The sequence below is a fragment of the Plectrocnemia conspersa genome, unplaced genomic scaffold (genome assembly GCF_051122295.1).
Source record: "Plectrocnemia conspersa isolate PC_06_02 unplaced genomic scaffold, ASM5112229v1 ptg000008l, whole genome shotgun sequence".
NCBI classification, from domain to species: domain Eukaryota; kingdom Metazoa; phylum Arthropoda; class Insecta; order Trichoptera; family Polycentropodidae; genus Plectrocnemia; species Plectrocnemia conspersa.
The window spans coordinates 989119-1016271 of NW_028277172.1; the positions used below are offsets into that span (position 1 = coordinate 989119).

The 27153-nt window shown below is 33.8% G+C and overlaps 1 protein-coding gene across 8 annotated transcripts in view; it reads right to left on the bottom strand.

The window, feature by feature from the left end:
- PMCA (plasma membrane calcium-transporting ATPase 3) overlaps window positions 1–27153 on the bottom strand; it is a 198763-nt gene that overhangs the window by 99741 nt on the left and 71869 nt on the right. Inside the window, exon 1 of one of the 8 annotated variants that reach the window (XM_088191130.1) lies at window positions 5396–5449. The exons of the other annotated variants lie outside the window; for them this stretch is intronic. The gene's annotated coding sequence lies outside the window, so the exon portion shown is untranslated. Of the gene's footprint in view, window positions 1–5395; window positions 5450–27153 lie in introns of those variants that run through there. 8 annotated transcript variants of the gene reach the window in all.

The following is a 27153-nucleotide window of genomic DNA, read 5'->3' on the forward strand; positions in this document are numbered from 1 at the left end:
GTGTTTGCCAAAAATTAATTATGCCTACGCATAGTGGAGTGGAAAGACAAAGGATATACATGTTAATTTACTGTATTAAATTAACCCCAATTTACAAAAAAAAATACATATTATAATATAGTATAATTTAAATTTACATGTATGTTTGACTCCAATTCATGTCTGGTTATGAATCAAGTGATATGGTTTCACTTTGCATTATACATTGGATTTGTTGATATAATATGTATGTTATGTCAGTTTTACATAGCAAGCAAACAACATTGGCAATACTGACTACAATATTCCATTAGACTGAAGCCATACCTATTACGAATTTCAATGCTGTAATGATACACATATCTATTCTTATTTTATCGTTTACTATTTAAATGTATTCGTAAAGTTATAATAAATTATAAAATACTCTTTGAATAATAAACACAGATTCATATACAAATAGTTGTGTTATAATTTTTTTTTAAAAAGTTCGTTATGACTAGAAAAATAAGGGTATCTCATAAATAGCACGCAAGGATTCTCCGGTGCATTGAATGAATATTTCTTTGTTACAACAATGTATAACCGTAAGGCCACACATTCCCGTTACACAATTCATCCTCAGAGATATCCATCAATAAAGGCGTATACTTATTTCGTTGTTTTAAGAAGCGAGTGCAACGATTGGCTGGATCAGCAAGCTTTGCAGCCCTAAATATAAGTATTCAGCCTGGACTCCAATGAGGCGAGGGCAGTCATTCGAAGAGACTAGCAGACGCCCGTCCGCCCGCGGACAACATGTTGTCATGGACGCTCGTACTAGAGAGGGATCAACCTCCGCAATACCGTCACTGCCACACCAACCAGAACTGTAATGCTTGCACTACACTCTCTGGAAGTTGTCCGAACCGAAGATACAACTGAAGTCATCCGCGACCTACGACTTCGAGTAAGCGACCACGCTGTCGCAAATTTCATATGCCGTCCGGACGGCGGCTTCTGTCACGTATTTGCGCGCGATCGAAAAATGTGCCAAATAATCGCAATTTTTAAATTGTCATATTATTAAAATTACGCTACTGATAATTATAAAAAATTGTGTGGGCACTCACCAATACAATATCAGTGAAAACTTTTCGGTCGTAATTATTCAATCTACGCAAAATCTTTGTCGGCTTTTGCAGAATGCCATAAGGCATAAAAATGATTCTTCAGAATACAAACACCACATCTGTGACTATCCTAGAATTTGTGGCCATCGATTCTAAATAAGAATACGTTATGGTGTGACATTTATATAAGCCGATCTAGGAAAATACATAGGATATTCGAAACGATTTTTTTTAACAAAATCAAGTACCACTAATTATTTTTTAATTATTTAAATTTATATGAAAAAAAATATAATAACGATATCTGTTAGAAGAATATACAATCAAAAATATAATTAATCCCTTTTGGTGCCCTAAAATATTCAAAGATGTCAGTAAGAGTCTGTTGAAGTCCCCGATAAGCATGTGGTATTATAACTTGACCACGTGACTACGACGCAGCGCTCGACGTGCGTGTTGACCATAGGACGCCTACGCGCATACTGAAATTGAACCGAGTTACTCGTTCTATCTCAGTTTGCGAAAAACCATATCATTATCTCTCCCACACTCGTCACTTAACACGCGAGAGAGCGAAAGCGGAAGTATCTCACCGCTCGCGCTCGAAAGAGCAGCTCCGACTTCGGTCTGTTAGCCGACAATGTTCGGAAGCGCTCGAAGCTGGCCATGTCGACTGAATTACCCCCACTTTACCTCCCGTTCTCGGTAATCTCGTACAACTTCCGAGAGATTTTAGAGCGGGCAGAACCGAACTCGACCGAAGTAACCCACTATATTCTCCGTCTTTGGTCAACCTTGGCCAACTTCCAGAGGATAGTTCAGGCATAAGGATCTTCCACGGACAACATCCCCGCGCCAACTTCTCTACTACCGCTCGGAGAAATCATCTCGCCCTCATAGTCTGTCGCAATATGTAATATAATCTAATAAAATTCTCACTAGTTTCCACCTGCGTCTAAATGGCTTAGCCCGCGTCTACGCAAAAAATTCAATTAACTTACATATTACGTTTCCCGGCGCTAAAAGTTTTTTTTTTGTTAAAAACATTGTATTTTATAACGATTCATAAAATAGCAAAAGAGTATGGCGTTAATTGTATTGTAGTGACAATTATTGCGATGGAAGACTACCCTTTTAATATGGTTAAAAATCGTAATAAAATTCAATGTTTTCCAGATAGATGCCATAGCACTACTGTAATGATTATAGTAGGTTGTTTCGTATAAAGTGTCCGATTATTTTAGTGAGATAAAAAGCTATAAAAATATGTTTCATTTATAGAAATAGTATTGTGAATGAAAATCTTGTTTGTTTAAATCAGTCATTTAAAATTTTACCCACTCCGATTTTAATAGTTTTACTAAGATTATAATTTTAAGCAATGAAAATAATGTCAAAGATTCTCAAATTATAAATAAAATTAAATGATTTAAAAATATCATTAAGCAAAAAAAAGGCCAAGTTAACCTAATTCACCTTTATTGATTTATTATAATGATATACAATATTTATAAAAATAAGAAGACAAAATAAATTTAATAAGCAAAACGTTAAACATAATTTACGTTAATTAAAACTATGTATATTAAATAAAACGATACGTTAAATTAATTAAAAATAACAAATTGGTTTTATTTTGCCAGGTTGACTAAATCTAACCTTAAATCTTTAGTAATACTAAATCTAAATTTAATCTTTTTCATCCGTGATTTAACATGAATTAGATCTTAAAAAATAATTGCTTCTATTTATGGAAGCTCTTGAATCAAATTTGATTATTTTAAGCGCGGAAAATAAACACTCTTCAGCGTATTCAAATTAAAAAATGATAAAAAGGAGTCGGAGTCTGTAGATTTTTTACGACTCCGACTCCTCCTAAAGTACCACGACTTTATAATATCACCGATTATTGAATTTCGTACTTCGAATAAATAAATCTAATGCTTAAAATATATACTTTTTATGCAAGGTTTAAATTTCTCTATAATATGAGTCTGCTTGGTTTAACCCTTTGTATGCCACGGACGCCGTACGAAGCTCACTCAAGTCGCGACTGTATTGCCACGGCCTTCCTACGAAGCTTTCACAAAAACTCCCATTCATGCTTTAAAATGATATTATAAGACTGTTTAGATATATAGAGCCATTTATGGAAAAATGTTTAAAATTAAAACCTCTCTATAGCATTCATAAAATGGCAAAAATTAAATGTTAACTTTTCAACGTCGCCAGGGCTGTCACAAGCGACTTGTACCTTTGTAATTTTTAATAAAAATGACTGAAATTACGCTAAGGTATTTTGCACGTGACGGATTCAGAGACAATCGATTAATAATTCCCCAGAATAGCACCACACGAAGTGTGATCAAAAAGTACGGTGAATAATTTTATTACGAACAAAGTAATAAACTTACGTCTAATTTGAATTAATCTCATTTAAAATACTCTCCTTGACTAGCATATTAGACTATTGAAAGCATTTCTGGAAGGCTTTTAGTTGCTTCGTCGGGAATGGTGGCAGACCATTTTCTTTTTAGCACGGTTTTTGGGAAGAGCCAGAAAGCGCATTTTTACAAAAATATCGCGGTTAAGAAGCGAGGTGTGGTATGGCGCGTTGTCGTGATGAAGGAGGAAGCCATTGACCCATTTTTCTGGTCTCTTTCCGCGTACATCGTTTCGCAAACTTTCCAGTACGCCCTTGTAATATTCGGAGTTTACAGTTGTTCCCTTTGGAACAAAATCTGATCATGTGACATACACGGTAAACACGACCTAACTCTTCCGGCTCTAGAAGCCGGCTGACAAGGCGCAACTTGTTCAAATTTGACACTGACAATCTCAACGGATCAGGCTATCGGACTTAATACTTCAAATGGATGTAGCATCAGCAGTTGCTGCTATAAAAATTCATTCAACGTACTTTTTTATCACACTTCGTACGTTCAAGATGTCTAATCACTGTCCTAATTAATTCTAGTTATCTTAGAGAATCAAATTTTCATTGAAAGTAGCGATACTATTAAAAAATGCTTTCATATTGTATCTGACACCTAATAAAAAAACACTTCGAAACGTGCTGTTTTTGTCTTTCGGTAAGTTCGTACCTTTTTTTTATTGTTGTGAGACAGTTGCAGGGGAAACAAGTATCTGATCATTTGTTTGTGGATTAGCTATAACAATGGCTTTTCACTGGGCTTATTTTATATGTTAATATCACCAGTACGATTGTTTTTAATCAACGCTTTACAGTTCTCTGACTAGCAGCACCTTCGCCAAATACATAATTGATTTTTAATTTAATTTTTTGTCCGTTATTTTAAAAAATCTGATATTAGAGATTCACATATGTATATGGCAAGTGAACCACATAGCATGTCCTAACCACTAAATACTAAATTACTCGATGCGTGTGTTCAGCCCTTCGGCCAACATTAACCCATTCAAGCGGTAAATGTACACAACTTGTATTTATACAAAGCGAACTAAATCAAGACGGAATTGTTTATCGCCGACCACAAATCAGCGGTTTCGAAACTGTTTACGGCGGCACCCCCCGCCGTCCGACGAACAAAAGATATCCTGTGACGTCATACCGTTTTATGTCTGTTCTGAACTAATATTGCAGTCGAAAAGTCGGCCGAGTTGCGCAAATAACTCACGGGTTATTTCTGTTAGCCGTTGGCGGTTTAACTTACTCCGCGCGGTTTAAAATTAAACACAAGGTTCAAATCGAACGCTTAATACATAAAACTGACGTTTGCATAAACGATTTGTCCAATTAAGTGTAGTACGCGCACGAGAGATATTACACGGTCGGGTTTATTCAAGTTAATTAAAGAAAAATATCTCTCTTATGCGTCGCTCGTGAATGTATCGCTACTGGTCAGGTCATAAAGTGCCTTCGGGCGATTAATTGTAACCGTGTAAGTGGGAGTCATAAATTTGATCGCACATGCATGTAATGTATTACATAAAAGAGAGAATGTGTGCCTTATATATTTATTTATTAAAGTCGCATCAAAATCATAATTTAAACCATCCATCAAAGAGTGAGAGTAAATTCAAAATTAAACAATGTTAAGGTTAACCAACGCTATATATATTGGTTTCAAACTAGGAACAATACATACCCTCGGTTAATTACGGTAGGACTATTGTGATCCTTTATAGTTTATTTGGGTACATTAACGCTAAGGTAAAGATCAAGAAAAGTTACGAAGGGTATAAGTGAATTTGATGAACTTTCCATAATTAAATAGAAGTAAAAATATACTATAATATATATATAAAAAAAATTACCTTACGCCAATTTGTAAATGTTGATTGACCGATAAATGATGTATGAATTAGTTGATTACCTGTAAAGAAAAAAAAACATAAAATTAATTTAAAAAATACATAACCCTATTTTTCTTTCAGTGCCGAACGGGTTAACAAAACGCAGACACACACCTCGGGGGGCATTAAATTAGACGTTTACGGGCGCTAAAGTCCTTGGCACACAAAGGCCCGAGACTTAAAAACCCCGGGCAAAGAAAACCCAGAGTCCAGAACAAACAACCGGGGTAGAGGTTCCACGTTATTATCTGTCGGCGTTTGATGAGAGCTTTCCGGCGTTTATTTACGCGTTCAACACATACACAACAATTTCACCGTAAAGATTTATTGATACGTATTTATAAATTGTGAGGCTCAGAAAAGATTAAGCGCCTGCGAGCGGTTTAATTTAAATTTTAAACCATCATTTTGGGATTTCAATCGTAAATGTTGATGGTAATCAAAACACGTTTAATTTAATTTGATACAAACATAAGTTCAAGATTTTTTTAATACACCGCCTTCACTGTTGAAATTTTCACATCCACTAAAAATATTTATAAACATTACCGATCACCTTTTCTGTAGCTGGAGATTAATCTTAATTTTAGTTTCAGCGGACGTATTAACCGTTTTAAGAACATGGTTCAAAATATATAATAAAATAAATAACAATTTTGTTTGTGTACATTGTAACCATGGTACGCAATTTATTATTTATTTGAATTATTTAGCTTATATAGTTAATTATATTATACATATATACCATTAACAAATATAATCAAAACATACTTAGCAATGTCATATTGTACCTTTAATCGAAATACACGTGCTCAAACAATTTTTATCTCAAAAATCGCCACAAAAACCACAGCAAAATTTCATATTGTATTATTATTATATTATGTAATTAAACACTTCTGGAAATTGCTCAAGGGCATCGTAGACAATCCTTCAGTGCTCGAGCAGCTTCAAATGTGGGCTCCAGAAGGTGGTTATAGTTCTCGGTCGCGTCCACTATTCTTGCCTGTAAAGTCTGGAGCACTTGCCAACTCTTCTCTGGCCAAGGCTATTTATCTGCTCAATTCTGTCCATAGAAATATTGACATTTTCTCTTGCATTGTGTCTGTTGTTTTGTCTTGTTTATATTTGTATTTATTATGATGTATTTGTACTTCTAACTATCGTGACGCATTGGGTTTGCCTGTCAGGTCACGATGGTTATAATTTTAATAAATAAATAAATAAATAAATTTTACAATATATCGCGTCTATCCTTCTATGATCAAGTGTCGTATTTTTTATGCTGGTTCAATACAGCTCTAGAGCAGTGCTTCCCAAATTGAGGGCCGCCAAAATATTCAGTAGAAAGTGCAAATATTCACTCATGAATATTTTTCCATATTACATATTTAAGTCTGTTAAATAATAACACATTATATTAAAATATATTTATACACAAAGAGAAGATGATGTAAGCGCATGATGCGCAGGAATATTGCGTATTATGAATATGTGTATTATAATTGTAATAATTACTGCCAAATAAACCCTTCTTAATTATTTTAGATTTAGAGGACGTGACATTAAAGTAATTGGGAAGCACTGTTATAATATTTCAAACCCAATTACATCACTTATTGAACACAACCACAAGATGTGTTCACGCCTTAGAAAAGAAACACTCCGGCGATCGGTAATCGAATGGTAGAATTACAATATTATTAAAATTTATCGTCCAACGCGCGTCTTTTCCAAACAAAGAGTATTTTTTTAGTGGCACGGCTATATAATACAAATATCGTATTAGATAGCCGTGCAATATTTCCAATTATTAACGCAGTTCTTTGGTCAAGTCATCTCTGTTTCATTGTGAAGAATATTATATTATAGGCCTTACATTCGAGACGTATTTTAGTTTGTTTGAAATCGTCATTAAAATGGACTCTGAATTATAAAGTTCGAAAAAACAGCCGATTCTCCCTTCACGTCAACCTTGCTGCAGCTGAGAAGTACGAAATCCATAATTCACCCGATCTTCACAGACATGTCAGGCACGTCTACAAGAAAATAATATGTATACAATTATTCAAATTGTATAGGACTAATGAAGTTATTAAAGTAATTCTTAAAAAAATATCTACCACTACTAAATATTTTATTTATAATAAAGTTATACTATTCGTAATAAAGTTATACGTGAACGACGTTCGCACGGCGGCTGCTGTCACGTACAGTCGGCATATTTGCGCGCAATCAAAACATGTGCCAAATAATCGCAATTTTTAAATTGTCATATTATTAAAATTACGCTACTGATAATTATAAATGTTTGTGTGGCACTCACCAATACAATATCAGTGAAAACTTTTCGGTCGTAAATATTCAATTTACGCAAAGTCTTTGTCGGCTTTTGCAAAATGCAATAAGGCATAAAAATTATACTTCAAATGCGAACAACACATCTGTGACTATCTTAGAATTTGTCGCCATCGATTCTAAATAAGAATTCGTTATGGTGTGACATTTATATAAGCCGATCTAGGAAAATACATAAGGATATTCGAAACGATTTTTTTAACAAAATCTAGTACCACTAATTATTTAATTTTATATAAAAAAAAATATAATAACGATATCTGTTAGAAGAATATGCTATCAAAAATATAATTAATCCCTTTTGGTGCCATAAAATATTCAAAGATGTCAGTAAGAGTCTGTTGAAGTCCCCGATAAGCATGTGGTATTATAACTTGACCACGTGATTACGATGCAGCGCTCGACGTGCGTGTTAACCATAGGACGCCTACGCGCATACTGAAATTGAAACGAGTTACTCGTTCTATCTCAGTTTGCGAAAAACCATATCATTATCTCTCTTACTCTCGTCACTTAACACGCGAAAGAGCGAAAGAGGAAGTATCTCACCGCTCGCACTCGAAAGAGCAGCTCCGACTTCGGTCCGTTTGCCGACAATGTTCGGAAGCGCTCGAAGATGGCCAAGTCGACTGAATTACCCCCACTTTACCTCCCGTTCTCGGTAACCTCGGATAACTTCCGAGAGATTTTAGAGCGGGCAGAACCGAATTCGACCGAAGTAACCCACTATATTCTTCCTCCTTGGCCAACCTTGGCCAACTTCTAGAGTGTAGTGCAGGCATTACGCTATTATCTTGTTTCCTTGTTGATGGATGATCATTTTTGTCACATTAAATCAACGCAACGTTGTGTTTGTTCGCCACAGTATATTAAATTACCGATAACATCTTTAAAAAATACCATAAAATTATACAGGAATTTAAAACATAACGATGGAAACTGTTTAAAATGATATTAAGATAAGTTAAAATTAATCATATCAATTTGAAAATGTGTTATTAACGATTTGGGCTAAATATAATAATAATATTGGTAATAAAGATAAGATTAACAACGGTAATAAAAACAACATTTATAGCGTCATATATATTATATAATACAATATTTTTGTATTCTTTTAGGGATAGTGCAGTTTAAATTTGAAAATTATATACTTATTATTTCAGAGGTGTAAAGCGACTTTTATCTAAATTTCAACGATATGTTTTGACTGAAAATTAATACAGAAAAATAACAGCAACGGTATGTCTCATTGGGTTTATATGTCAAGGCATATCCATAAAATAAAAGCAATGCATTAAAGTCAAGCTCAATCCAGTACACAAAGTTTACAAAACATATTTTGCAGAATAGAGATATTTGCGAACGAATACTTCTTGCAAGAGAAACCGCACAATTTTATTTTCCTAAAAACCTTTCCCCATAGAATCCAGACAGTGAGCAGTATTTTTATTCACCTGTCTTCTGAGCGCTGCAATTTTTGCGAGAGGAGCTTCAGTGAACGTCTACCTTTTTCTCCTTCGAAACTCAAAAGCAGAGAAATGCATCGTTTTAATAAAAATGCCGAGTCAGAGATGTTCCGTCGGCCATTTCACTACTTGACTCGCTCTTTCGGTAAGATTAAAATTAAACCGTATAAAAAATAACTATATTATTTTTCATCAACATTAAATCTTGTTAAAATTAATATAAACAAAATTGTTAATAATGGACCAATAACTTCAATGAATATTTTCCTCAGGGATTGCCTAGATGTGATTTAAAGCATTCTGTGCAAATTTGGCCACATTTTGTTTATAATCTAGACAGGAGCTAAAACATGTGTATGGGCTTCGCCTGGGGAACAGAGGAATTATTATGGCTTGTTACCCAATAAAACTAACACAGTGTGCAACGCGTGCTTTACAATTTGTCATGTCAATGGTCGGTCGCCTTGAGGGGCGGTACCGGTATGTGTAAGTACACAGGGTATTGTTTTTTTTCTATTCCCCAATTTATATCTTATCGCAAATTTCACTATTGTTATAGTTATATACAATATTATAATTCTATCTCAGTTTTGAATGTATTTTTTGTGGCAAAATTCAAGAGATCTCTAACAATAGAGGCGACCGTAAGGTCAACATTGGGTTATGATTCAAAAACGCACCGTCACCAAAAATTCTTTTCAATATTGTACTCACAACGTAAAAGTAACGACGTAAAACTACTTCAATATTCTTATGGTTCGATCCTCTTTTATGGTTTTCGAACAACACGCGGCGGTTTCGCCGAAATCGAGGATGTAAGCCGTTTCGCTGTAATACACCATATATATAAATAGGGGGTTGAAAGTAGCGAAAAAGTAATAACACGTACGTAAAGGAGGAGCGACATAAGGAAAATTAACCGTTACGTACATATACATACGAAAGAGCTCGAGCTAACAGTGTGGCCTAAATAAAAACGAGCTCGTTTTTAAATGCCCACTGGCTGTGAGATATCAAACGGCTGATTTGTTCGTTGAAACGATTTTTTCTCTAATATTTATGATTTGTAAGATACAAGAAAAATAATAGCGATTATTACTCAATCGCAGCAATATTGAACTCGCTTTTAGTTAAATTTACAATCTAAATCTTACGCTAGTAAGTCATAAACGTCGGCAGGTTGGTAGATCTTTTGTACTGTCATAAAAAATGTCAGTAAATCATAATTTTATGAAATGACAATAGATCACAATAGACTATCATAATTATAGGAAATACAAGTAGTATTGTATTTTATGGCTTGGAATGCATTATAGTAGCGTTCCAAACCTACACGAATGCCTGCACCAGATCAGTAAATGATTGTGGCAGAAAAAGTGGACGAGCCCTAAATCTCCCTCTGGAGGGGGTGTGTGTATAAAAACTGTTACACGGCGCCTCAATGAGCAAATTATATTTCAGACACGACCACACATCAAGAACTGCAAACTTTCACAACATCAATATTTAAAAAATATCTTAAATTAAATAAGACGGTTCTGACACAAAAGCCAGGTCAATACCAAAACAAAATCATGAATTTTTAAGCATTTATAAGTAAAATACAAAAAAAAATTCTGACCATTCTTCACTTTCAAAGTACGTTTATATTTAATATTTAGCGAATATTCTATGCTTACATATATATAGTATACCTAAATACAAGATAATATAGAAACGAATACAATAATTTACGACCGTCACGTCAAAACTTGATATAGGACTTTACGCACGCCCCAGAGCGCGTTAAATCAACCCCGCGGTAAACAAAAACTATTGTTGTGGACGTGGAAAGGGTGAGCATTGTAATAGTGGCGCTTAAGTTTGTCTTAGGACTTTCTGCGCATGCAAAATTAAGATTGGCTTTTATATAATATACGGGTAGGTCCAGAAGATGTCACACAATTAATTAAACGCATATTTAAGATGCTGAAAGATTGTCACCGTATTATTAAAGTTTCTTGTTTTTCATGTGTAATATCCTACACACTATAGAACCAAATATATGAACCCTTAATTCCTGACACAATATTCTTCAATGTCGCAGCAACAATAAAGTTCATTGGTCGCAATGGCAATGACATTAAGGGTGATAAATCTGATAAGATATTTCAAGGTTTCAATTACACCTGAAATTGATACTGAGTTGCAACCGATAAAAGAAAATCACCTTAATTAAAAAAAAATATGGAAACTATACTTTTAAATATATAATAAAAGATAATGATAAGTTCGAATTTTGTGTTATTCGTTGTTAATAAAATATCTCCTCTACAGATAAATAACAATAATTGTATTGTACACATATGTATTATATATAATATTTATGTATAACAAAAAAAGTTAAGGATCCGGTATTCATATATTCACTAGCTGCGGTACCTCGCGATAGTGAAGGACCGACAGCTTACAGATATATTTATTTTACATATAATAACTTGCTGCGGTGGCGAGGCAAAGCGATTCACTAAAAGTCATTATACATTACTTTCATATTTTTAATTTCCTTATGATGCTACAATGCTCTTATTCCTTTATTTTCATTGCAGATTTTCTTTAATATTATTTCAGGGTACGACATCATTTATATAGGGGATGAAAGCTTCGCACGCCCACCCTCCCTCGCAGAACAAAAGACATTCTTTCGACAATTTGAACACGAAAAAATGTTCGGATTCGTTCGGGCCTTAATTAAAACATTTTTTCTTCACAACAATGGGGCCAGATTATAGCCCCTTAGCCTGCCCTGGAAGCCATGAATCAATCATCGCAAAAAAAGACCACCACCGAAAAACCGCCGAATTTCTGTATTTTTTGGCAATCTAATGATAAATGCCATTCTCAGTCCGTTTAACGACGCGTGTGCAATAAATCAAGTTGAAGGCGTAGAAGGAATCGACAAGTATTTGGAGTTTTTAAATACATATGTATTACGAATAATAAGATTGATTCGAATTGAAAATACTCGAATATATATTTTAACAAAAAAATATATAAAATCTGCGTTGAAGCATATTTATATATAATAAGTAGCACAGCAAAAATAAATTGGAAGTCGTAGACGAAGAGCTTTTTAGCAATATGTTGGATTGATCAGTAGAAATATAATTATAATTGAACAACAAGTTTCTGGCTAAACATTGGGCATAATGATATTTTTACATACATATGTATGTATATTCAACTAATTAAAGACAGAAACAGAAGCTAACATAATAGTTTCGAGATATTTAAATTATTATTATATGTTAGTGTACAAAAATATTTTTGACAATAAAACAGTAGTAAGTAATCAAACTACAGCTGAATAATTATGCAATGTTATTTTAAAGGCCAGTCGTATAATCATGCGTTTTTTGTAAAAATATGTATTGAATAAGTGTTTAAAAAATATTTCATTAAGAGCCGATGACGCAAATGTGTGTCATTCAATATCGGATAAGATTATATTGAGAATTTTGCATATATTTTGATATCATCAACTTATTTATATAGCTAGCCATATAATTTTAAGACTAGACCTTTTTTATAACATTATTTCCAGATCATAAAATATATATCTGTGCTTGCCGCTACTTTATCTACGTAAAAACGGTCAGATGCCTAAAAACACATGTGTATATTATATATTTGCTATTGCATAAACCATTTAACTATTGAATTCCTTGACGTTACATATTGAAAACATCTGCTTAATATATTAATTCACGTCAATTGTCTTGTTTTACGCATATTGTAAAAAAATACGAATATTACGAAAGAGTTAAAGAAATATAATATGTTTATAAAATAACAATATTTTCACTTGAAAGACCATATTTCATTAAATATTGCTAAAGATATTCGTATAAATTGTGTGTATTACATAAGCTTAGATAGTCATAGGCAATAATGTAAATGCACATTCATGACATTGTTACATCATAGCAGTCAAAGGATTAACTCTTTAACTGTTATGCCTGCACTACTCTCTGGAAGTTGGCCAAGGTTGGCCAAGGACGGAGAATATAGTGAGTTACTTCGGTCGAGTTCGGTCTAAAATCTCTCGGAAGTTGTCCGAGGTTACCAAGAACGGGAGGTAAAGTGGGGGTAATTCAGACGACTTGGCTAGCTTCGAGCGCTTCCGAACATTGTCGGCAAACGGACCGAAGTCAAAGGATCCGAGGTCGGAGCTGCTCTTTCGAGCGCGAGCGGTGAGATACTTCCCCTTTCGCTTTCTCGCGTGTTAAGTGACGAGAGTGGGAGAGATAATGATATGGTTTTTCGCAAACTGAGATAGAACGAGTAGCTCGGTTAAATTTTAGTATGCGCGTAGGCGTCCTATGGTTAACACGCACGTCGAGCGCTGCATCGTGGTCACGTGGTCAAGTTATAATACCACATGCTAATCGGGGACTTCAACAGACTTACTGACATCTTTGAACATTTTAGGGCACCAAAAGGGATTATTTATATTTTTGAACAGATATCGTTATTATATTTTTTTCATATAAAATTAAATAATTAAAAAATAATTAGTGGTACTTGATTTTGTTAAAAAAAATCGTTTCGAATATCCTTATGCATTTTCCTAGATCGGCTTATAGAAATGCCACACCATAACGAATTCTTATTTAGAATCGATGGCGACAAATTCTAGGATAGACACAGATGTGGTGTTCGTATTCTGAAGTATCATTTTTATGCCTTATGGCATTTTGTAAAAGCCGACAAAGATTTTACGTAAGTTGAATATTTACGACCGAAAAGTTTTCACTGATATTGTATTGGTGAGTGCCCACACATTTATAATTATCAGTAGCGTAATATTAATAATATGACAATTTAAAAAATGCGATTATTTGGCACATTTTTCGATCGCGCACAAATATGTCGGCTGTACGTGACAGAAGCCGCCGTCCAGACGTAAGTCACATATACACCGGTCCATGTTACACAACAAGTACTCAAATTAATTTACCTTTTCGAGCATTGTGACGTCAACAACGATCGTTGTTAGCGTTTCTCGCCGTAATCGCGAACTATGTTATATCAGAAATGAAAACGTATTCAGGGTAGTAGAAATCGTGAGAAGAATATCAAATTCAGAATTTAAATCTGACATCTGTTCGTGAAGCGTATGAAAAATTACGAAATTGCGTCACTATATAAAAGTTCAGATTTCAAGGTTTACTTATTTAAAGGTTAAGGTTTGAGCTGCAAACTACATACGCTTGGGATCTGGACTTGTACGAAGAACTAGTTGGTCGGTCGACGAGAAAATAATCTTCTCGTTGACCGACCTCAAGTGCCAGCTGATCCGGTCCTTACATAACTGGATCACAACTCAATGATGTTTGAGTTGTGATACAATGAAATGAGAATTCTCGACTTCCTAATGAAATGAAACTGAAAAAAATATGTAATACTGTAAAGTATTGCATATGCATTATTACATATTATTCTTAAAATAACCCTTTAAAAAACACGTCATCTAAAAAAGAATCAAACATTCTTAAAAAAAACTTTCGAAAGTGGAAAAATTACTCTCGTTTTGTGTCGATGTTGGTTTAATCGACAACAAGGCTTGAAAAATAGGCATGTTGATTAAATTCAGATCTTGCTAGATAACTATGGAATTTTATATCGACATTTAAGATCGTATAAAGCCAAAAACGCATATGATTTTGGGTATAATCAATGAGTTAAAACCTATTTTAGCATCAACACATTCATTACAAAACTCATCTCCAAGTTCAGAAAGCCAGTCACGTGACCGCTCGACGTCCCGCTGCAACTCGGGGGTGCCTCGGGGGTGAGCTTTGGGCCTTGCGATATATTGTTAGTTCCCGGCGATTCTGACCCGTGGGTCTGCCTCCCCGAAAGCCTTTTCTGAAGGCTCCGTTTCGGGTACTGCCGGCGCCGGCCGCCAGGGGCGCCCCCATCTGCCATCGCCCGAGGCGGATCGATAAAGCTCCGCGGAGAGCGAGCGCGAAAAAAGCCGAATAAACCTGGACGATGTTAAAAAACATAGAAACAAACATAAATAATATTGTAACACGCTGGTCGATACGGTAGTAGAGTATTAAACAAAAAAAAAGCAAAGTTAAAAGCGCGCGCGAGAGAAAAAAAACACGCGAGCGTCAGAGCGAAAGCTCGACGGCGAAAATATCGGTTAGTGTGAAAAGCTCGTTGAAATATTGGTATACGATAACGAAATTTTATTTGACGTTAATCATTACGTAACAGATGATTCAATGGATGGTGTTGTTGTGTTTAATTTATTGATAGATGTAACTAGCTATATCCGGTGTAACATACATACGCTCTTCTAGGAGAAGTTCAAGGTTGATAATTAAAGAACATCATTATTCTTACTACCGTAATACTGTATGTGTCACAGGTAATGGGTTTCGTGTGACTACATCATCACTTCTAACCAAGGCTGTGGAGTCGGAGTCGCGGAGTCGTTACATTTTAGGCGAAGTCGGAATCGAAGGAGTGAAAATCGACCGACTCTGACTCTTTTTTATTATTTTCTATAATGAATAATAAGGGCAATTTTTTAAAGATGTAATTTAGACCACAGACACGAATGGGAAATAAAGAAAAATGATTTAGTTAGTGTCAAAATATAATGTAATTAATCTGATTATTTTATTAAATGTTATTTTTGTATGAAAATATTGCATAAAGCGAAAGAAGTAGAGAAATTATATTTTGAAACGACTCCACAGCCCTGCTTCTAACACATATTTTTTCCCTCTTAATCTAGTACTTCTATTACTCATTTATTTAATAATTGCTTTCTTAACTATGTCATGCAGAATATATGTATATTTTATTTTTTGAAGCCATTTTAAATGACTTGATGATAAAATTTCCAGTATTTTATATCATTAGTTACTCGGAGATACTTCTATCAATATATTACGGTAATTCCTAACCATTTTACCTAGAATTTGTGGCGACCACACAGATACCCACGTTTGAAAGGGTCTTATTATTAAGACTCACGTTAAATTACTGTGACCAAAATGATCATCCATCAACAAGGAAACAAGACAATAGCGTAAAGGATAGGATCACACACAAAAGCCCTCGTTACGATCAGAAAATCACATAAATAACACGAGTTTTGTTCTTACTGTAAATTATAGTAATATTTATTTATTACGAAACGGTCAAGGATATAATAAATCACCAGATCCACAAGATTCCTACGACTTTGGACAATGCCCATCAAGCGAATGTCGCTTTCTAAAAGCGTACCTATACCTATTTCGATGTTCTAAGAGACGAGTTCATCTATTCGCTGCATGATTGTGATTGGTCAGCAAGCTTTGCAGCCCTGGATACCGATAAAGAGAAGTCACAAGCAGACACTCGAAGAGAGCAGCAGATGCCCGCCGCCCGCGGACAATATACTGTCATGGGTGTTCACTTCCGCTGTACACTTGCTGACACGTCGCCTACTAGACCTTTAATGAGCTCCTACGGACATCATCCCTGCGCCAGCTTCACCACCACCACTCGGAGAAAACATCTCGCCATTTATCGTCTGTCGCAATTATAATATAATAGAATAAAACTAACTAGATTCCACTAAGCGTCCAACTGGCTACGAAATCGCAAAACTTAAAAATTGTTAGATTACTAAAATTCGGCGTAAAATATGTTAATACATCGACAGATTTTGGAAACAATTTTTTGACCAGTCTATGCTTGCCACTCAAAACCTAGACGTGTAAATTGTTATCCATAGTTCTCAATCTAAAAAGTTATGTTTTTACATGTACGTACATATTTTCTTTAAATAAATTAAATTACTGTTTTTAATTCAACTCATTTTTAGATAATAATTTTAAGAGCATTTTTCAGTAAAGTTATAATGTAAATTTTTCAGTCCAAATACATTTTCACCAGTAGATATATATTTCTACTAGCGAGCATAATGCTTCTCTAAAATGTCTATGAAACTCTATTTGACAGTTGCGAAACGTTCATTTTCTGTTCAAACCCAAACCTAACCTAATGTAAGTTCTAAAACTATAATCAGTTAAGTCCAAAATATTTCTCTCATATGAAAATAAGCGGGAGAAAAAGACAGATGTCGCACTTGTATGTACTTCAATATTACACCGTGTTTTAAAAATATAATATGATAGCTATCTTTACCGATATTACTACGAACTTCTGATATTAAGCATTGGTTAGTGTATTCAAACCGAATTTTGGACAATAGGAGGGCGCAAAAATAATTATCATTTCTCAGAAGTCAAAAATTCACGTCAAAAGCAATAAAATCGTGTCGGCGCTGTCGCAGTGGGAACGTTCGGTAACGAGCGTTGCCACTGCGACGATTTTATTGCTTTTGACGTGAATTTTTTACTTCTGAGAAGTGATAATTGTTTTTTGTGCCATCTTATTGGTCAAAATTCGGTTTAAATGTGCTTTCTTTATTCGTTTCTCACTTATTTTAAGTCGTAATATTCTTATAAAAACACTTAATATGAACGGTAAATAACCGAACGTTTCCACTGCGGCGGCGACGGCACGATTGTATTGCTTTTGACGTGGATTTTTGACTCCTGAGAAGCGCTCTCCAATTGGTCAAAATTCGATTAGTCGCAATATTGTTTAAAAAAACCGCTTTTATTGGTACGACGGTACGATTTTGACCCCATTTAATTCGGCTAGAAAAATGCATGTCATTTAACAAAATACTATGAATATGAATGAAATCGAAATATCATATACAAAAACGACCATTAACTAACCAACTTTTGCCCCATCCTCCGTCCCTGCATTTAATACTGTGAACACGCGGGATTATTGACAGCTGTCTGATTTACAGTGTTGCCAGCATAAGCTCAAATTGGATTACTCTATTAAATTATATTTAACTAGTAAAATGAGGTCTAACATAAGCAATAAAAAAATACGCAATTGTAACAAATAGGTACTATTTCCATATAGTAAATTTTCATATTATGTTAAAAAAAACAAAGATGTTTAAAAACGTAATTCAAAATCATATTTTCATATGGATGATTGCTTCCGAGAATTATCATACGATGGACAAATATAACCAAACATCAAGTATATAAATATGTAAGTTATTGTAATGTACATACATAAATATAAAAAAAAAGCAATAAATTCTGTGCGATTAAAAATATGTTGAGAACTATTGATGTTATATGAATTACAATAGCGAACATTTAAATAAATACTATTAATATACAAGAATAGAGCGAAACATTTTTTTTTGTCATTGCATTTTTAGGTAGTGGTCCCAACATCTGGAGTGGGTACAGGGTATACCATAAATAAATGATATATAAATAATAAGCAAGAAGCTTTATTTTTGTGATTAAATACATTTTACCGCAGAGAATTCAATAAGAAAAAAGTCTTTGTCCGGTAAAGGTTAATTTTTCATTCCGTATAATTAAAAGTAAATTTCCTGCCGTGTTTTGACTTCACAGAATATACTTCACCTCTATAATGCCATTGCCGTTATTTCAGTTTGACAAATTATCTACCTTAAACCCAACAATTTCTTTTGACAGCAAATTTATTAGTTAGACAGGTTTGTTTCGTGAGTTCAAAATGGTAATATGATTGTTAAGATTAAGTTAGGTTGGGGATAAGTAGTCGGTTAATAAGCGATGTAAATTTGCGGTATTACATTAAGCAAATAATTACTGTTTACAATCACAAACGACACTCAATTAGGTAAAACGTTTAGACTTTTCATAAAACACTTTGAAGGTTCTCGGGTTAAACGGAAAAGTTGTGAAAAAGCATCATCATTAGTGTTTTCCTAGAATAACGATGAGTTTAATTTTTTAATTGAAAAGTCTAGCGCAGGTTTTCGGGTCGAAACAAATAAGATGCATTTTTTATGGAACAGAAGTTAGCTGCTCTGGTACCAATCGAGTTAAAATTTAATTAGATTTTAACTAGCTGCAACGACAACGGTATAATACAAAAAAAAACATTTATATGCACATAGCGGAAAATTAGCGAGAGCAAAATAGAAAGAGAGAACGTAGAAATTGAGACATTCAATTTAAAGCGCTTTTAATTCGATAGACTAATTGGATTTTTTACTATAACACTTTAGTCTTAAAGCAACTTAATCCATTCAGCGCTTGAGAAAGTGTTGAGTGAAATATTTTTCTACCTCTAGTGCCACTTTAATATTTCAGGAGAAAATATACCAGGCTTAAATTAAAGTGTTGCTGCGTTTTAACACGGGACTCTAAATGTAATCACAAAATCATTTATATTTTATTTATTTTAAGAATAAAATGAGGATTCATGAACAATCAATAACTATAATTGAATTAATGATGGTAATAAAACGCGTCGATCTACGAGTGAAAAATCAGGCGTCGATTCAAATATCAGACTCTCAATGATTCCAGCTCGGTCTCCGGTCGTTCACACTATTCACGTCGAATGCAATAAAATCGACACGTGTCGCTTGTGAGCGATCAGTAATACGTTTTCAACGGAAATCAAACGTGTATGAATGAGTAGTGACGTGCGACTGGCAAGAGTTGTCTGAAGCATTTTACTCTGTGTGTATAATAGTTAGTGATATTCAAATTCCCGAAACTAAAGACTTTATCATTATTATTATTATTCTATCATTTAAAAAAAACATTGTGGAAAAATACGTATTATTTGTGGAAAAACATGGGTACATACTATGTACCCATTATTTTCCACAAATATTTTTTATATTCAGGTAAAAATATAAAAGCATTTAACGATGAATCGAATATAATCCTATTTCTCATTTTCGTGTTAAAGTCTCGATTTTCGACTTATTTTTTTTTAAATTCCCAGAACTTGGGATAGCGAAAAATTCAAAGATTCTTAGGAATACATTTTCGCGTCATCACAATTAGTGTTTCTTCTCGAGAAAAATGTCAAATCGAAAATTCTTATTTCTCATGAAATTTTATAAAACAATTTTATAATATAGTATACTTAATTTTGTACGAATATTTTTAAAATGTTTACAACCACGGCCTTTTTTATAACGCTCCATAAGTAAAGGCGGATTCATGCCTAATATGCATATTTCTTAGAAGGTTTTATAGGGGTCTAAAATGACAACTCTCCCGAACTCGCCTTATTTTTGCTTAAGTAATAAAAGAAGACACTCAGATAAAAAAAACTTTCCGAAGGTGTTCATGCCAGATGTTTAAAAATGTGCATACTTTCTCGGAAGATCAACAATTTTTTGAGATTTTCTACTACTCTAACCGGCCGGCGGTTTTATCTTTGCTTTGGTGATCCGCTTCGATAAAAAAAAATACGCATGGGAATCAGCAGAATGCAAACCGATTTAGGGTTATTTTTCTAAGATTATTGTTAAGACAATTGTAAAATATCAATTCTTAGCCAAGAACGAAATTTCAACGGGCAATTAAAGACAAGAAAATATTTGCGCGCGATCGAAAAATGTGCCAAATAATCGCAATTTTTAAATTGTCATATTTTTAAAATTACGCTACTGATAATTATAAAAGTTTGTGTGAGCACTCACCAATACAATATCGGTGAAAACTTTTCGGTCGTAAATATTCAATTTACGCAAAATCTTTGTCGGCTTTTGCAAAATGCCATAAGGCATAAAAATTATATTTCAGAATACGAACACCACATCTGTGGCTATCCTAGAATTAGTGGCCATCGATTCTAAATAAGAATTCGTTATAGTGTGACATTTATATAAACCGATCTAGAAAAATACATAAGAATATTCGAAACGATTTTTTTAACAAAGTCAAGTACCACTAATTATTTTTTAATTATTTAATTTTATATGAAAAAAAATATAATAACGATATCTGTTAGAAGAATATACTATCAAAAATATAATTAATCCCTTTTGGTGCCCTAAAATATTTAAAGATGTCAGTAAGAGTCTGTTAAAGTCCCTGATAAACATGTGGTATTATAACTAGACCACGTGACCACGATGCAGCGCTCGACGTGCGTGTTAACTATAGGACGCCTACGCGCATACTGAAATTGAACCGAGCTACTCGTTCTATCTCATGTTGTCGATTAAACCAACATTAACACAAAGCGAGAGTAATTTTTCCACGGCCGAAATATTTTTACGCTAACAATAAAAAAATACTTATCTATGGAATTTATTTAATCTATGAAATTTGTGTTCTTGGAATCCCTTCTCTCTGAACCAAACTTACGTAATCAAATACACATGTTAAAAACAAACAGAAAATAAAATAATTTATTTAGAATATATGAGAAAATATTCCAGTTCCTCACCAAATCATCCCAAATGGTAAATAAAATAAAGAATAGAAGGATCTTTAATATTATTAACATGTTAAGTATCATAGAATACACGACAGAAAAAAAGCCGCTTTTATTTCGATCGTCTGATTTGGCCCAGTTAAGCGGTCACTTTGAATCACCGTGAGTCAAGCATGATTTTTGAAACATCAGGGTCATTTTTAAACGGTTGTAAGATTAGTATTGCATAATTGACATAGCAAACAGAGATGCATTTAATTATTACACAATCAAAAAAATTTTCAGAACCACATTTATGCCGGATGCTGTTACTTTTGTATCGCGAGAATAAATGGTTTTCTTCAGATAGTTTGAAAGTGTATTATATATAACACATCTGAGATTAGATTTGCCCGGTTAAATTTATTTAAAATTCTTCGTCTAGTCTAAGTTAAAAATGAGAAAGAGAGCAAGAGCGAAAACCGGCGCGATGGAGCGCATGGTGAGCTATAAATTTTGCTAATTTACGAGCGAGTCATTCCGGGGAATGCGAATTTCCGGACTGGCGTAAAGCGGGGGAGCGTTTTATGTTCGCGCATAAAGAATATTAAAATTCACCTAATAACGTTCCTATTTTTCCTCCCTTTGTGTCTGTCTGGTTGGCAGGAAAGAATAAGACGCGAGAAAGAGTAAATATACTGTTGTACAGCGACTGCTGGGGGGACCTCATTAAATCTCTAAAGCTGCGCGATGGTTTAATAAACCAAGTCAATGAAAATCAAGTAGTGTTTTTGGACTCACAGTATAAAAACATATCCGAACTGTAATTTGGTTTATACGAATCGATTTTACATAGTTACACGTTGACGACTACTACTATATTTCAATTTAGCAAGATCGATAGTTGTTGACGTCTGACTATACAAGTCCGTGTGTCTTCAAACAATAGGTTGAGCCATTATGAATAAATTTTAAAAGTAACACTTATAAATATAATCCGTCCTACAGCTCTTAAGTATATACGTACTCCTTTAGGTATTGGATTCGCTTTTAAAGCTGGATTTCGTTTGTGTATATATATACTTCTATTCAAAAAATACCGACTAAGAGTTGCTTGAATCAAAGATTTTGGGATAAGCTATAAGAAGATTATTAAAAACCTAATTTATAATTTATAGAATATAATTTATTAATTTAAATACATGTGCATGGCATTTTGCCAATACGCTCTGCACAGATGGATGAGAACAAATCAATAGTATCCGACATATAATTAAAATGCTGTGCTTATTGGAGCGTTGTCTAATATTCGTGTTCTTGCATGCACCGGTAATTAGGTGACACAAAAATTATGTTTTTTTAGAATCCTCGGATTGTGAATGTACCATAAAAACAATTTGAAAAGTTCTTTCTGTAGCACACTTGTCGACGCGACTCGAGGGAATCATATCCCACCATACCTTGTAAGGATTTTGCGGTAAATAAAAATATATAATATTCACTCATTTTGAAGCTTTTATATTAAAAGTGATTCAGTTGCATTATTTAGAAAATAGGCCATGTTCTAGGGTACTGCGCAATAGATGATTATCCAAAGCACACAGTTACCTCAAGCTCCTCAATTGATTTTCTCAACACCTTTCAAGCTTTATTGCATATGTTTTCTATATGTAGTTCTATTGAAATATGACACCCAAATCGGTTACCACTTCTGTGCGATTAGGCACAATGTTATCCATTTTACATGGTGTTTTTGATCTAGAATATGTTATGGAATGACATTTTTCAATGCTAAATGGGACATAGATTTTAAAAAAAATTATACAAGCAATGGAATCTACAATATTTTAAAAAATACTCTAAGGTCATCAGCGTAAAGTAAGAATTTAAAATATAATAAACATTATTGGGCCGTGACCTTGAAAAATTCCCATATTGAACACATGGACGACGATTTGAAAAGTATGTTTCAAAAAATTAATCTTTTTGTGGAAAAACTTCAATATATATAATATTTTATTTATTAAAATTATGACTATCGTGACCTTACAGGTTAACCTAATGGGTCACGATTGCCAAAAGTATAAAATATATTACAATTTTAAAATACATGCAATTTCATATACGCACACATATAAGTAAAATTACAAAAAAAAACATAAAAGAACAGACACAAATCACCTTAACAGGTGTGCATTTGTAACAAACGAATTGAACCATATGTGCACAAGAAAATGTCAATATCTCTATGCACAGTATTGAGCAGACGAGCGGCCTTTGCCAGAGAAGAGTTGGCAAGTGTTCCAGTTCTAGACTTTACAGGCAAGAACAGTGGACGCGATCGAGAACTATAACCATTTTCCGGAGCTCTAATTTGAAGCTGCTCGAGCACCGAAGGGTTGTCTACGATGCCTTTGAGCGATTTCCAGAAGTGATTAATTATATAAACACTTCTGCGAGTTGACAAAGAAACGTATCCCAGCGCTCCCAAAATAAAATCATTGGGAAACAAGAACGGATAATACCCATATTCCTTCAAGTATAAATATCGAAGCAATATAAGCTGTTCTTTTTCCATCTTCAATTCATTACATTGACTCATTACGCCTGGAATCCAAATAATAGAGCTAGTTTCTAGTATGCTGCGGATTAGAGCATCATAAAGAGTGCGCAATACTAAGGCATTCTTGAAGTAGAGCGCATTCCTTAAGATAAAACCGAGCATTTTTAATGATCTGCTATGCTGGCTAAATTTCCAACGTTCTTGGAAAATCACACTTAAATCCTTACTAAAGGAAGACCTGTCTAGAATATATCCGCCGAGATGGTAAACGATCTTGAAAATGAAATTGTGTGACATTTCTTTACACTGAAAGGCAATTGATTATAGCAAGCCCACTTCCATAAAGAATTGAGATCCTCCTGCAAGTCGAGGGAATCCGAAATCGATCATCATCGAGTCATCTGCATATAATAAAAAATTGAACGATACACTGCTGTTTCTGTGTCATTAGTGAACAATAGAAACAACAATGGACCCAAGTTGGATCCTTGAGGTACTCCAGTAGAGTTCTTATATCATTCTGAAAAAAGTTTTTACACTTGACGAACTGATCTATTGGTCAAGTAATTTAAGAATAGGTTTATAAGACCTTCAGAAAACCCGCAATTAGAAAATATTATTTAAATTAAAGCATTACAAATTTAATCAAAGGACTTTACAAAATCACATTTAATTATTAATATATATCGATATATTCGTCACAAAATTGTAAAACAGAGAGCAGATTCGCTGTTAATACTTTATGTATAGCATGATTTATCGGCGTTTTAGCAATTGCATGCGTTGAGGAATGCACACTTGTTAAGCCGAACGCAACTTTAACTGGCGCTGATAATAACGACACAAGCCTATCATTGCTTTATATGTATGGGAGCCTTTGGTAATTTTCCATACATTGTTTTCAACGATAAATTAAAAACATCAGCGAATGTGCGATCCTGCATTTTTTTAAGCATACCAGCTGGAATGAAATCAGGATCCGCCGATTTAAACGCATATACGCAATCGTCGTAAATTTATCGATTACACAGTAACTATAACACATTTCTTACAATTATGATAGAAAATAAGAGCACTCTAGTTTCAGAGCACGTACCAACATACGCGCGGTCTGGAATTCGGGCAATGGAAATCTGACATCGTTACTTAGGCTCCAACAATACTTATTGCATTGATGTCAAGCGTTTCCAGAACTCCCTTATTTAATCAATATTAAATGAATCCCATATATGAGCGCAAAACCACGTTAAATATTTAACAATCTTGACCGGTAACCATAAAGACAATTCCAGCATTTTGAATAGTCGAACTTTGAATTTTCCAGTGTAATCTAAATTTCCCCGGGGGACAATCGCCGGTTATTCTCTATTGAAGTTTTGCCTTCGACCCAACGTGTCTGCAACACTAAAAATAAACAGCTGTAGCATTCGATAGACTAATAACTTTTTTCAATTTATCAAAGTTTAAAACTGTAAAGTTTTACCAAAGTTGTCTTTGGAAAAAAATGCCATTTTTTAACGAGTTAATCGTTTATGCATTGTGATCGATTTTATACAATTTTTATTCATCAAGCTATAATTACAGGATCTTACAGTAATGCTAGAGTATCTTACCAATAATTGAAACATATTCAATTCAGGCATATTAACTACTTTATAGAAAACGATAGTGAGCCATTTATATTTCAAATAGAAATGAGCATTGTACTTTGTTTTGATCGCAGTATTATGCAATTAAAATATCAGTGCGTACCAAGTATGCAAGGCACGCGACCGTCTAAAGATTTCAACGGTCATTAGCACTTAGTAAAACACTTTTAGTCATGCTTAGACCACATGGTTGCCAAGCTTTTGCATCCTGTGGGATGTAATTTGCGCAAATGTAAATGTGTATTGGGTTGTTTTATATCAAATGGCCGATTTTCACTCAGTCGAAAATGGACCGTAATTGGAACAAAAATTTCGTAATAAAAAACTTTAATTTTTTTTATCTTACTTGCAGTCAAACCTTTTTGTGTTCTTTGAATAAATTTAATCTGAAGCACAATGCGGCGCAGGCCACTAGAAATATCAATTTTGGATTTGGTGAAGGTACTGTTAGTCAAGGCTACAGGCGGCCCTCGACTTTCGCACAATTCGCACATTTAAAAAATAAACATTTTTTTAAATTTTTTTTTTTTTTTTAAATTATAAACATCAGTGAGAAACGGAAAACTTCAGTGTTGATACAAAAAAAAAATCAAGGACATAAAACTTCACACGATTCGAGACAAAAATGAAAATTATTAGACGTTCTGATAGCGGTGAATATTTTGCTTCAATCGGACGTTCGTATGATATAAACAGATCTACGATATGTTCAATTTTGCAAAATCAAAATATAATTAAGGAATGCGTTCAAAATTGTGGAAATTAGAGATATCTTCTCTTCTACAATCTTTAAATATATGTTTCCAAAAAAAACACGGTAAAAAAAACATGGATGAAATGGAGAAATCTTTGTCATCATTAATTGATGACCAACATCAAAAAGATGTCCCTCTGAGTATTTCAATTATTCAAGCAAAAGCTCTCAGTTTGCACAAAGATTGGAAGGATAGATTAAGAAAAAGATTTTAACACGGTTTTTCAAGCAAGTAACGGTTTGTTTTACAATTTTAAAATGAGGTATTCTTTTCATAATATTAAATTTACGGGAGAATCGGCTGATGCGGATAAAGATGTAGCAAAAGAATTTATTTCCTAATTATCCAAAATTATTGATGATGGAGAATATTCCTCTAGCCAAATATTTAATGTTAATGATACATGCTTATTTTGCAAAACTCTTTAACAATAAAAAATATTAATGAAGCCATCACGCATCTTGACAATTTTTTAAATATTATGGAAGATTGTGATCCCAATGGAGAACGCATATCTCAAATGCGTAGGGCGATCAATAAAGACACAGCATGTTATAAAATACTATATGAAGAAAAGAAAAAGAATAGTGGAAAACAGTAAACTCTTGATAACTTTTCAAATGA